Source organism: Periophthalmus magnuspinnatus, chromosome 13, assembly GCF_009829125.3.
Source record: "Periophthalmus magnuspinnatus isolate fPerMag1 chromosome 13, fPerMag1.2.pri, whole genome shotgun sequence".
In the NCBI taxonomy this organism is placed as follows: Eukaryota; Metazoa; Chordata; class Actinopteri; order Gobiiformes; family Gobiidae; genus Periophthalmus; species Periophthalmus magnuspinnatus.
In genome coordinates this window covers 17,401,054-17,414,739 of record NC_047138.1, presented here as the reverse complement: position 1 = coordinate 17,414,739, position 13,686 = coordinate 17,401,054, and the positions used below count along the sequence as shown (strand labels likewise).

The window sequence follows — 13,686 nt, the reverse complement described above, 5'->3', positions numbered from 1 at the left end:
AAAGACAACCAGCAGGGGGCATGATTTTTCAGCAGACACACAAACACACAGTGCTTACAGGCTTGACCTCTGACCTGGAAATGCATCATGACCCCTGTGACCTTCCCCTCGGGTGCTTATCACTCTAATGGATGTGACATATCAGATTACATGATAAATGAGGCAAAGGAAAAGGAATGAACAAAGTTTTGCCTTTCAAATGATTTCAGACTCACAGATTGTGCTTATATGTTGTACAGGTTTATGAGAATTTATTTAGTGTATGTATGTATGTATGTATGTATGTGTGTATGTATGTATGTATGTATGTATGTATGCGTGCATGTATGTATGTATTAGTGCATGTATGTATTAGTGCTACTTATATGTTAAGGAATAATTGTAACTTTCCTATTCTCCATCTAGTGCTATTGGTTTGCCTGAAATGTTCTACAATATGGCATTAAAGAGAGGATATTTTACAACTATGGGGTATTAACTGCTAATGAATCACATATTTAGGTTACCATGTTACCTTTTATTGTTTGAAAATATATATTATAATATATTCACCCAAAAAAATGTTTCAATGTTTAATTACTTTAATTTACTTTCAGTTTTGCAATCAACATGCATCCCAATAATGAAACTAATGCACATCACATCAGGGTGTGAAGTTGCTGTGTACAGTTTTGTATCATGTTTGTTATATTTATGGAGAATTGTCATGTTGGACCATGGGTGTAGGCGTGTGGGTTGAGCATTTGACAGAATCTTATTGCTAACCGTAAGGAGGGTTCAAATAGGGCCAGTGAGAGATCACTAGTTCACTCAACCATGCATGAATGACATCTAAAACCTTTTCAGGCATGTTTTTGATGAGGGAACAACATTATAAGGTGGTAGAAAGCTCCAAAAAATCGATTAATCTCTTTAAAGGGCAGTTGAGGTTGTAATTTATAATCTATCTGTTTTATGAATCCTTTTGTGGTGCATCAACTAATACAGACTACATAAAGACTACATAAAGAAGTGGACTAAGTGAGTGTGACGTCACCCATAGCATTCAGCTCCAGTCAAATGAAGCTCATCAAGGCTAGCAGTTATAGGGGCCAATTTGAAGCCAAGTTGCATATTAGGAATTCTGACCGCGAGTATCATAGCAACCAAAGAGCCAATCCAGAACGAGGCTGTTGAAGGCAACGCCCGTACTCGCCTGCACCGCTGGTTTAGCAGGGAGCAGGTGCTTAGCAATAGCAATGCTGTCAACCAAACCTGTTGCTAATGCTATCAGGAGTGACCTCGTGGAAAGAAGGTGTTTTATTTATCCATTATTTATGTTCATGTGTTGAGTTACGGACACAATAGTGAAAGAAAAGTATCAGGATGTAGAGCGGGTTAATATGAACATTTTAAGCCCCAAATGACGAGGCTCACTACGAGGCTAGTTACAGAGAGAGGGGTTACAGTTTTCCAGTGTAAAGTGAACTGGAGCCAGAGTGAATGGAGCCTTGAACGCATCCATAATCACTTCCAATTTGGAACTATTCGGCTAGGAGGTTAGCTATGGCCATTTATATATATATACAGTCTATGTTCCTGATAGGGCACCTTTTTTCATCCAATCAAGCGCATTGTTACTAAGAATCATGGGAAAACCAACTACCCACCACCAGACAGTTGATTTTTTGTCATGGTGCAATATCACAGCAGCAGAGAGAACTAAATAGGCGGGGCTAAAAGTTCAAACTAAAACATGTTCTTGAGTCATGGTTTGAAATCAGGTACAGGACCTTTAATGCTATTACATGGAACATCCAAGATGCCCACAATGGTGGAGACGAGAAAGGTTACATAGTACACGTTAATAAAATGCATTCACAGATGTTAAAGGATTCAATAAAAATGTAAATAAAAGGCCACAATGGAATAACTGTTTTTACTGCAGAGGACTTTAGTGCTTATAATGGAACACAATGGAGCCACTTCAGACTTTTTGGTTTATTTGCTTATTTCTTTTTTTTTTTTATCACATAGGTCAAACACACTGACATTTTCAGTTTGTCTCTTTTTATTCTGTTCTTCTTTAGCCATTAATGTATTTACATAATTCTGTCTCTTTCTAGATGTTTCCTTTTGGTAGTGTAGTGAAAGTCACATGTTGTTCCTGAGGTCAGCGCGGATTGGCTTGTGAAGACCATCTGACACAAGAGCTACAGAGACTCAGGGCAGCACGAGTCCGCCAAACTGTCCGCCCAGAGACACACAGGGCCGACAGGAGCAGGAGAGACGAGAGACAAAGGCAGGAGAGATGGGACTCAACCACATACAGGAGCAGGAGAGACAAGACCCAACCACAAACAGGAGGAGGAGAGACGAGAGACAGAGGCAGGAGAGACGGAACTCAACCACACACAGAAGCAGGAGAGACGAGAGACAGGGGCAGGACAGGAACCAACCACAGACAGGAGCAGGAGAGACGAGAGACAGGGGCGGCAGAGACATGACTCAAACACAGACAGGCAAAGCAGAGACAAGAGACAGGGGCAGGGGAGACAGGACCCACCCACAGACAGGAGAGACGAGAGACAGGGGCAGGAGAGACAGGGGCAGGAGAGACAGGGGCAGGAGAGACAGGGGCAAGAGAAACAGGACCTAACCACAGACAGCAGCAGGAGAGACGAGAGACAGGGGCAGCAGAGACAGGACCCAACCACAGACCTGAGCAGGAGAGACGAAAGACAGGAGCAAGAGAGACGGGAATCAACCAGAGACAGGTGCAGGAGAAACGAGAGACAGGAGCAGGAGAGACGGGACTCAACCACAGACCGAGCAGGAGAGATGACAGACAGGGGCAGGAGAGAGGATGGCAGGAGAGACAGGACTCAACCACAGACAGGAGCAGGAGCAGGAGAGACGAGAGACAGGGGCAGGGGAGACAACCCAAACACAGACAGGAGCAGGAGGGACACCGACAGGAGAAAGAGAGATGAGAAACACGACCCAACCACAGACAGGTGCAGGAGGGACACTGGCAAGAGCAGGAGACACATATTTCATTTCCTTTTGGTTCACATTTCTGTAAAAGTGATCTCCATAGTTTTAACTGAGACATAGTTACGTCTTGAATGCTTAGTGGCTTTTTCTCTAATCATGTAAATTATTAATGATAAAATCCGCACATCCTGACATCCATAAGGAGCAGAGGGAGGAGCGCTGGGGTGTGACAGGGACAGCCACATCAGCAGAAACACAAGTCTTGGCTCCTCTCCTTGAGACCTGTCACTCAAATGGTTGTTAAAAGTATTGAAAATCAGATACTAATTCATATTAAAGGTAGTAAAAAAAGAGTATCGAGTATATTCCTTAGTTACTGTGTAAAATGAATGAGTAAATGTCCAAACACGTCTAATATTTCCCTGGCTGTTTACCTCTTGCAGTTGAATGCTTCTCCTAGTCTGCACCTAATCTAAATCAAATGGTGCTGTTACATGCAGCAGGTATCCGAGTACCTACCAGCTTCTCCAAATATGATTATTGAGGTGTTTGAGATTCTAACCACGATGCCTCAGTTGTAGGTTTACATGCATTTTGATAAATTGGATTAAATTGGACTAGGCCAATTATCCGGTTTTCCTGGCGGGCATGTAAACTGTCAGAGTGAGTGTAGAATGTGTGATGTCCCCAGTGAGTGCTACAAATGTGACCATCATACAATTCAAAGTCTGAGAGAACACAAAAATGGTTGAGCAAATGAATGAGAGCAGACTGGAGGTGGAGGGTTTGTGATTGGTCAGTGCTGGAGTGGGTGGGGATTTGCAGAGAGGAGGAGCATTGTGGAACTTTAGAAAAGTTCCACAAGGTTGGTTTATAGTCCAGCTTCAAATCAACGGAAATGAATAGCTCCCCGAAGGACAGCCAATCAGAAAGCTCTGTGAGGCACCTGACAGCCAATAAGAAAGTGCTGTGTCACACCTGACAGCCAATCAGAAAGCTTTGTGTCACACCTGACAGTCAATCAGAAAGCTTGCAGCTCATGCTGTGCTGTGCATATGCACCTTGGCCAAAAAGTGACTAGGACTGTAACACTGCTTTGGTTGGAATGTTCATGTTTTCACATTTTCTCATGTTCAATTTTAGTTGCATTTATTCAATTAGGGGCTTTCTGCAACTTAAAGCCACAGCATGTAACTTTTTTAGCCAAAGCATAAACTAAAAAAAAAAGCATGTGTTTTCATTTTGGTTGTGCTTACTGTCCTTACTTGGACAAAGTATGGTTTTAACTTTCTATTTCCATGGAATCATGCAAGTGACATGCCATCTCCAGAGAGTTACATACTGTGGCTTTAAAATAACCTGCGTTTTTTCCTGTGAGTGGGCTTACTTCTCCACAGAGCTGACTTATAACATGGGTTGTTTGTTTCCATGAAGATTTTGTTAGTGTGGAACCGTTCCAGGAAACGCAATAACATCTCCATGACAACTGTATCTATATGTATTTATTCCTTCCTGTCTTTTGGTAGATTTTAACATTGTAAATTCGGCTGAAATCGTTTCAGTGGAAGCCAAAATGAAACAAATCAAATCAGTTTAAGTTAAATAGAGTACCTGTCATTTTTTTCACTGTTTTGGTTTTAGCAAGGTTGGTTTTTTGTTCAAACTAAATCTAACTTATCTAAATAAATGAAAACATAATGGAATAAGTTAAATTATCTTAACTCAATAAATCAAAACTGGTCTGTAAAACTCCCAAAGCTGTGTTTAATGTAAGCCATTGTATCCCATGTACTAGTACTGTATTTTGTTTTTACAGTGTATAGCGCTAAGCTGCTCCAGTCCATGCAGGAGGTAAACAGCGATGAGCGGCTCTCCCAGATGGACCAGAGAAGGGGAGGTGGGGGGGTGCAGATGGAGGAAGGGGGTGGGTTTACAGATGGAGGAGGGGGGGTGGGTTGCAGATGGAGGAGGGGGGCCAGATGCTCACGGATTGGGCCCTATCCGCACAGATTAACGCTCGCTCAGATTATTTATAACCCAAACAGAATGCTTCTCCTGCCTTAGTGCGCACAACAAGCACATCTCCGGCTAGGACTGAGGGTAAAGTGCTAATGCTAACACTAAGGTTGCTCCTGGGTCCTGAGTTCACCTCTGTCCGGCCGAGACTCCCTATAAAAGAGCATTTTGTCCGGGGACAGGATTTAAGGTTCTTTTACAACCATGGCAACCCACTTTTAAACAGTATTTTCCCATGTAGCTGGTCTAAGGCCTAAAAAACAGACTTTTGACAAGACAATGCGAATTTAGACCTAAAATTATACCAAAAGCACATTCACATTTTCTTTGACTTTCCTTTGATGCATCACCCATTTTCTACTGAACAACATCCACTTTGTGTGAGTGGTTAAGCTCGTAAATGTTGAGTTTTGTTGATGTATTTTTCATTATCAGGTTAAGGTTAGGATCAGGGTTAGGTTTAGGGAAAGGTAAGGTTAGGGTTTTGGTTGGGTCTGCTAACTGCACATTTTTAGACAAAAGAAGGTGTCTGTGTAATCCCTCAGTAGTCAAGGTCTGATCATAGTAAAAGCCGAAGTTAAATCTGTCAACTGGACAAAACGTTGTAGGAGTGAAGACGTTTTGCTGCTCATCCAAGCCAGCTTCTATAAGAAAATTATAAACAAAGGTATTAGTTACCACTGAAACTTAATATTTTCTGTAACTCCATCTGCTGATTATGAAATTCTCTCCCTCCATAGAAAACAAAGCTGTTAGCTTTGAATGATGTGGAACATGGATGAAATGCCGAGAATTTAGGGTGTACCCTGTCCGGCTATGCCTGTTGAGCTGATAGCATAGCAGTGGCTAGCATGGTCACTAACCGTTTTTATTTAGTGTTTTTTAAGATTGCAGAGAAAGAGCAGTCTGTCGCAGAAGTAACAGCTGTGCACATATTTGAGTTTTCATCCGGTAATCCAGTTTGGGTAGTAAATATGGCAAAAAGAGGCTCTACAAATTGTCCCTATTCTTTTCAAATGTGAATCTTTGAAAAATAACTGCCGCCAATAAACAATGCCTTCTGTCTAGGAACAAAATCAGAATTCAAAATTTGAATGTGGAAATGTGCAAAATGAATGGGGCAGTACACTGGATGTGTTCTTAGCTAGCATGGTCTGAAAATCTCCAGGAAGCATTGGCTATGTTTACATGCACATAATAAATCTGATCATAATCTGATTTCTGTAGTTATCAGATTATTGAAATGTCATGTAAACAGTTCCATCTGATGTGACTGTGAGTAATCTTACTTTGTTCAGATTGTGCAGGTTTTGACTAGGACAATTATGTGAAAAGGGCAAACTAAAGTGGCAAAAAATGAAAGACGAAATGTCAAAGTGCGTATGACAGGTTAAACTGCTCCTTTCACCAAAACACAGTTAAAGAGGGAGTATTACATTTCTATGGCGTATTAAGTGCTAACGCATAACATATTCAGATCACCATGTTTCCTTTTATTGTTTTGAAAATGATATATTCGCCAAAAGCAACATATTAACATGTTTTAGAAATTTCACTTTTGTTTTTAAAGCTCTGAATCTCCCCTCCCATTGCTCTCTGCGTTAAGTCAGAGCATTATCACAACACAATCAGCGTGCATCCCACTAATGAAACTACATCACGTCACATCAGGTTTCTCAAGTTGCTGTGTACAGTTTTGTATCATGTTTTGTATATTTATGGAGAATTGTGTGGGAGCATGGATTATGGGCAGAGCATTGGACAGAATGTTACTGCTAACCAAAAGGAGGGTACAACTAGGGCCCAAGAGAGATCCCCAGATTCCTCAAACAAGCATGGATGACATCTAAAACCTCTTCAGTCATGGTATTATGTTTTAGAACTGCTACAATTGGTGTGTGTGTGTGTGTGTAAATTGTAAATGGTCACATTTTTCTATAGCACTTTTCTACCTTCAAGGCACTCAAAGCGCTTTACAACAAGGAACCACTCACCCATTCACACACACATTCAGCAGACACTGAGGGCACAGTGGGTTAAGTGTCTTACCCAAGGACACAACGACAGCATTCATCTGTGTGAGCTAGAATCGCACCGCCAACCTATGGATCAGTGGATCTGACCACTCAACCAATGATGTTTATGTCGAGAGCGGGATTTGAACCGCCAACCTTCGGATCAGTGGACAAACACTGAGCTACTGTCGCCCAGTAGTCGTGTGTGTGTGTGGACAGATATGGTTCTGGTTTAGTCCTGATCCAGTCCTGATTCAGCCCTAGTTTAATCTTCCTTTAGTCCTGGTTCAGTCCCAGTTGAGTCCTGGTTTAGTTCTGAGTCTTGTTGTTTAGTCTTGTTTTAGTCCTGGTTCAGTCCTGTTTAAGGCCTGGTTTGGTTCTGGTTTAGTCCTGATTTACCACAATGAGTGGTATATCTTGGAATAGTCCATTGGTCTCCATGTTCAGACCCCTCCAGTACATCTAAACAGAACGTCTAAAGGCCTGCACCATTCCAGATTTTGGCTCTGATGCATTTTCAAAGTGGAGTTAACTATTAAACTACGATAAAACTAGTGCTTGCCTACGGACAACCACTGACCATATCAGAGTAACACTGGAAAAACACTGACAACACAGAAGTAACACCAGAGAACCACTCGCCACACAGGAGTCCTGACCACACATGAGTAACACCAGAGAACCACTGGCCACACAGAAGTGGCACTAAAGAACCACTGGCCACATGGCAGTAACACCAGAGAACCACTGACCGCACAGGAGTAACACCAGAGAAACACTGACCACACAGGAGTAACACTCAACAACCACTGGCCACATGGGGTAACACCAGAGAATCACTGACCGCACAGGAGTAACACCAGAGAACCACTGGCCACACAGGAGTAACACCAGAGAACCACTGACCACACAGGAGTAACACTCAAGAACCACTGGCCACATGGGCGTAACACCAGAGAACCACTGACCACACAGGAGTAACACCAGAGAACCACTGGCCACGTAGGAGTAACACTCGAGAACCACTGACCACACAAGAGTAACACTCAAGAACCACTGGCCACACGGGGGTAACACCAGAGAATCACTGACCGCACAGGAGTAACACCAGAGAAACACTGGCCACAAAGGGGTAACACTCAAGAACCACTGGCCACACAGGGGTAACACCAGAGAACCACTGACCGCACAAGAGTAAAACCAGAGAACCACTGACCACACAGGAGTAACACCAGAGAACCACTGACCACACAGGAGTAACACTCAAGAACCACTGGCCACACAGGAGTAACACTCGAGAACCACTGACCACACAAAAGTAAAACTCAAGAACCACTGGCCACACCAGGGTAACACCAGAGAACCACTGACCGCACTGGAGTAACTCCAGAGAACCACTGGCCACACAGGAGTAACACCAGAGAACCTCTGACCACACAGGAGTAACACTCAAGAACCACTGGCCACAGGGGTGTAACACCAGAGAACCACTGACTGCACAGGAGTAACTCCAGAGAACCACTGGTCACATAAGAGTAACACTCGAGAACCACTGACCACACAGGAGTAACTCCAGAGAACCACTGACCACACGGGAGTAACACTCAAGAACTACTGACCACACAGGAGTAACACTCGAGAACCACTGACTACACAGGGGTAACATCAGAGAACCACTGGCCACACATGAGTAACACCAGAGAGCCACTGACTACACAGGAGTAAAACCAGAGAACCACTGACCACACAGGAGTAACACTCGAGAACTACTGACCACACAGGAGTAACACTCGAGAACCACTGACTACACAGGAGTAACATTCGAGAACCACTGACCAAATGGGAGTAACTCCAGAGAACCAATGGCCGCACAGGAGTAACACCAGAGAACCACTGGCCAGACAGGAGTAACGGCAGAGCCTTGGGTAGATCTTCAGCCTAGTTTATTGATGTTAATTGCAACAAAAATTGCAGTTTGATTAAATGAAATGTTTATGCAAGGTTTATTTCATCATGCAGCGAAAATCAGTTATGGAAATAGTTGGAAGTTACATAGAGCAGAAGAGACGGTCAGAGGAGCAGAAGAGAGGGTCAGAGGATTAAAGGAGAGGGTCTGGTGAAGCAAAGTATGCTGATAAGAGGGTCAAATGGAGCAGAGAATGCAGTGGTCAGGGTCAGAGGAGCAGAGAGGAGCAGAAGATCCAGAGGAAAAGGTTAGATGGAAGAGAGAATGCAGAGGAGAGGGTCAGAGGAGCAGAGGAGAACGTCGCATGGAGTAGATGATGCAGAAGGGAGGGTCAGAGGAATAGAGGAGAAGGTCAGATGGAGCAGAAGGTGCAGAGGAGAGGGTCAGAGGAGAAGAAAATGCAGATGAGAGGGTTAGATGGAGCAGAGGAGAGGGTCAGAGAAGTGGAGAAGAAGGTCAGATGGAGTGGAGGATGCAGAAGAAAGGTGGATGGAGCAAAGGAGAGAGTCAGAGGAGTAGAGGAGAGGGTCAGATAGAGAAGACCAGAGGATCAGAGGAGCAGAGGAGATACATTGTGCAGCCCTAGTAAAACATTCGCCCTCTAACTCAGAGGTGAACCATTCTATCCCCAAACTGGTTAAGTACAAAGAAGTGTGTCAAAATGGGTCAATGAATTCTTGCACATGTCCTGCAGAGTGAGAGATAATAGAAAAACAAAACAATGTGAGCTAATCTGGTATGAGCGATTACACAGGAGCAGAGGAGGAAAGGAGGAAAGGAGTATTTTACTTCTATGGGGTATTAACTGCTAACACATAACATATTTAGATCACGATGCCGAAAACAACAAATTAACATGTTTAAGTAGTTTTAGTTTAGTTTTTGACCCCCTTCAGAGCGTTATCACAACACAATCAGCGTGGATCCCACTAATGAAACTACTGCACATTGGGTTTGTCAAATTATTGTGCACAGTTTTGTATCTTGTTTTTGTATATTTATGAAAAATAGCCATGTGGGAGCATGGGTCACATAGGCTTGTGGTCAGAGCATTGTACAGAATCTTACAGCTAACCATAAGGAGGGTTTGAATAGGGTCCAGGAGAGATCGCTAGGGTGCTCAAACATGCATGGATGACATCTAAAACCTTTTCAGGGATAGTTTTAATAAGGGAACAATGTTATAACATGGTAGAAATTTTTAAAAATCTATTTTGAACAATACCCCCCCTCTAATATATAAATAAATTAACAAACTTTCATGACCATTTGAATAAATATATTTGAATGGAAAGTTGATTTCACATAATACAGTATGTCCCCCCTTTAAATTCCCCTTTAAATTCAAATTAAAAAAAATGATTGGGTGAATAAAAGAAGGATCTAGCCATAGAAGAACAATGCCTCAGATAACACAGTGCTGTAATTAATATGAATGCATTATGACTTATTCACTCTCGGTACAGCTCTATGCAGTATTCATGTGAGGATCGCTCTGTTCTGTAGACACAATCTCAACTTTCACTGTGAGGAAATGGCTCCATATGTGATACGTGATCTTCATTTAAAACAATGATGAAAGCACTTTTTTTTTTTTTTTTACACAATATACATTTTAAACAGACAATTCTTCATTTAAAGGATCTGTATGTATCCTGCGGTCTGTTTTAAAAAATTCACTACACTCACAGCTGAATCTGGGTCACCAGAGCCTTAACCTGACGATAGAGGACACATGTAAGTTTTTCTCATTGTCAGTATATGGACAGCCCTCATGTGAAAGCTCAGAACCTCCAGAATTCACTCGCCGAGCTGTAGAAGCTGCACTAGCAGAGATTCATGATTGACTGCAGGTGCTGGGGTTTAAGTAGTGACCATTCAGATCAGAAAGAGACATTTTAGGTTCAAACCAACTGGATTTTAGCATTGAAAAAGGCCACACAAATGAGAGACTTGTGTGAGGCTCATTCTGCTTTCTGACAGGAAAATCATCTTGAGGAGCAAAACATCAATTTATTTATTCATAATAAATGAGACATCACGTTCAATGTTTTTGTAATTAAGAATAAATCTGCATTAAATTTTGAAGTGCAGATACTGTTATCAGTAAAAGCTATATTTGATTTGCATATGTTTAACTAGTATCTGGGGACATAGATAGGATATATCATGTTTATGATATTTAAAATGAAAATCTTACATACAGTTCCTTTAACCTTTTGCGTTTTGTGAAAGGCTTTTAGGGTTTGGCCTATAGTCACATGTGTTACCACATCATGTAAATATTGAATGACTCGTTTCGTTCCTTGATGTAGACTCATACATCTTGAACTGTAGGAGTCATGTATCTCTCCACCGATCCGCTGCACGCGGGGAGCTGTGCGGCGTGAGGAGCGCTGATCCTACCGCCTGTGCCGCGCTCTCCCGGTTATCTTCTCCACACAACATCTGCTCTTTGTTGACAGTGAGATGGTCCTGATCTGGTCCTGATCTGCTCCTGTGCGCGTGCCTGGCCCCTGTGCGCGCGCCCGCCCCCACCCTGCTGCATTGAACACGGAGAGAACCGTGGAGCGGTGGCAGCTGTACAAACAGTGGCAGACAGGAGGAAAGCAGAGCCGCCTAAAAACATTTAAATTTGTCTGTTCCAAGCGCGCGCACTAAGACATCTCCCCGTGCGCGTGCACGAGCACCAAGCCACTCAAGTAAACACTGCCCCGGCTGAAGAGGAGGAATAAGGGGGAAGGAGGGGGGGTGTTCGGACCGAAACAGCACAAGGGACACAGTGTGCTCCTCCAAGCCCGCCCCGGCGCGGTTCGGGCCCGGGCCTACACCCCCACAGAGCTCCGGCTCCGGGAGTATGGTCGGGGCTGTGCAGAGCTCTATGTGCCCAAAATAAAGTGCAAGTTTTACACGCCCGTCCCTCCGTCCCTCGAATGCCTCTGGCCCTGTGTCTCTCACCGTATCCATGAGCGCGCGGCTTTCCATCAATACAAACGGTAACATTATCCTTAGCCCGCTCTCACGCGCGCGTACATGCACGCACACACACACACACACACACACACACAAGCACCACAGCATCCTACCTTCATGGATGTGCTGCTTCTCCGCCAAGCCTTCTCTCACCGCGTCCAACTATGGACTCAGTATGGTCCATATCATCTCGACATATGTGCACGCAGACCGGGATCGCGAGAAGGCGAGACGCGGGGAGTCCAGCCCGTGGTCCCGGATGAGAGATGCGCGCACGGGTCCTTTTGGAGGGCGGTGATGCTCCGGGAGGCTGTGGTGAAATGACAGTAAAGGAGAAGCAGATGCGCCGTGTGCTGGACTCTCACGGCTTCTCACACAGCTTCTTCACACTCGGGTACGATCCACAGAGCAGTCCGTGAGAAGAGCTCCGCGGCTCCGCTCTCAGCCCAAATGACGGAGCTGACGCGGGTCCGGGCGGTGTCCCAGGCAGTCCACAGAGAGTCACAAGAACGGGCTCACGTCTATAATCCACTCAGCGCCATAAAACCACCGACATGGGCCATTGTGCTTTTGAGAAGCTGCCAGCGAGCTCCGTCTCCTCTCGCGCGTTCGGCTGCAGCATCTGACTGTGCGTCAGAAAGGGACTATTTTTAGAGAAAAGGATGGATGCGTGAAACCTGATTCACAGCGGCGACAGTTGGAGCAGATTCCTCCATCCTCTGCACCTGTGCCCTCCTCAGCGCGGTCACACTCACGGAGAGTCCCGGGGACTCTCTGACACAGTCAGTAGGAGCAGACACACCCTACACCGGAGCAGGGCCCTCTACCTTCCGCTCAGCACCTGGGTCAAGTCCCGTCAGCACCGGGACAGTGCTCGTGCCGCGGCCCACAGGAACACGCACGTACTCGCGGGACTCAGACGGGACTCTCGCTGGCCACAGTCACGCGCCGCGCGTGTCCATCACACATGGAAGAGCCTTTGATAAAGAGATATAAAAGTGTTGGGCTCAGAAGCACCGCTCACTGCAGCTGAATTGGAATTAGCTGCGCGGGAACAGACGTGCGCAGAATGTGCAATATTCTGATGCCGCATCACAGAAAAGGTTCTTTGCATATCCCGGTCCACATCCGGTCCTCCTGAGTCCCACTTGGGTCCCAAATGAGTCCCACATAAGTCTTACATGAGACCCACATCAGTTCCAAAACAGTCCCACATCAGTCCCACATCACTCCCATATCAGTTCCACATCAGTCCCACTTAAGTCTCCACATCAGTCCCACATCAGTCCCACATTAGTCCCCACATGAGTCTCACTTACATCCCAAATGAGTCCCACATAAGTCTCACATCAGTCCCATATCAGTCCCACATCAATCCCACAAGAGTTCCACATAAGTCTCACATGAGATTCACATCAGTTCCACAACAGTCCCACATCAGTCCCATATCAATCCTACATGAGTACCATATCAGTCCTATATCAGTTCCACATCAGGTTCACATCAGTCCATTATCAGTCCCACATCAGTCCCACATGAGTCCCATATCACTCCCACATCAATCCCACAGCAGTCCCATATCAGTCCCACATCAGTCCCACATCAGTCCCACATCACTCAGACATGTCCTATATCAGTCTTACATCACTCCCACTTGTCCTATATCAGTCCAACATCACTCCCACATGAGTCCCATATCAGTCCCACATCAGTCCTCCATGAATCCCACATGAATCCCAG

The 13,686-nt window shown here is 44.6% G+C and overlaps 1 protein-coding gene across 1 annotated transcript in view; it reads right to left on the bottom strand.

The window, feature by feature from the left end:
- Window positions 1-12,822, bottom strand: part of si:cabz01090165.1 (uncharacterized protein LOC100333421 homolog) — a 53,464-nt gene extending 40,642 nt beyond the window's left edge. The window contains exon 1 of the mRNA XM_033976977.2: window positions 12,060-12,822. The gene's annotated coding sequence lies outside the window, so the exon portion shown is untranslated. The remainder of the gene's footprint in view (window positions 1-12,059) is intronic.
- Between the last annotated feature and the right edge of the window lie 864 nt (window positions 12,823-13,686).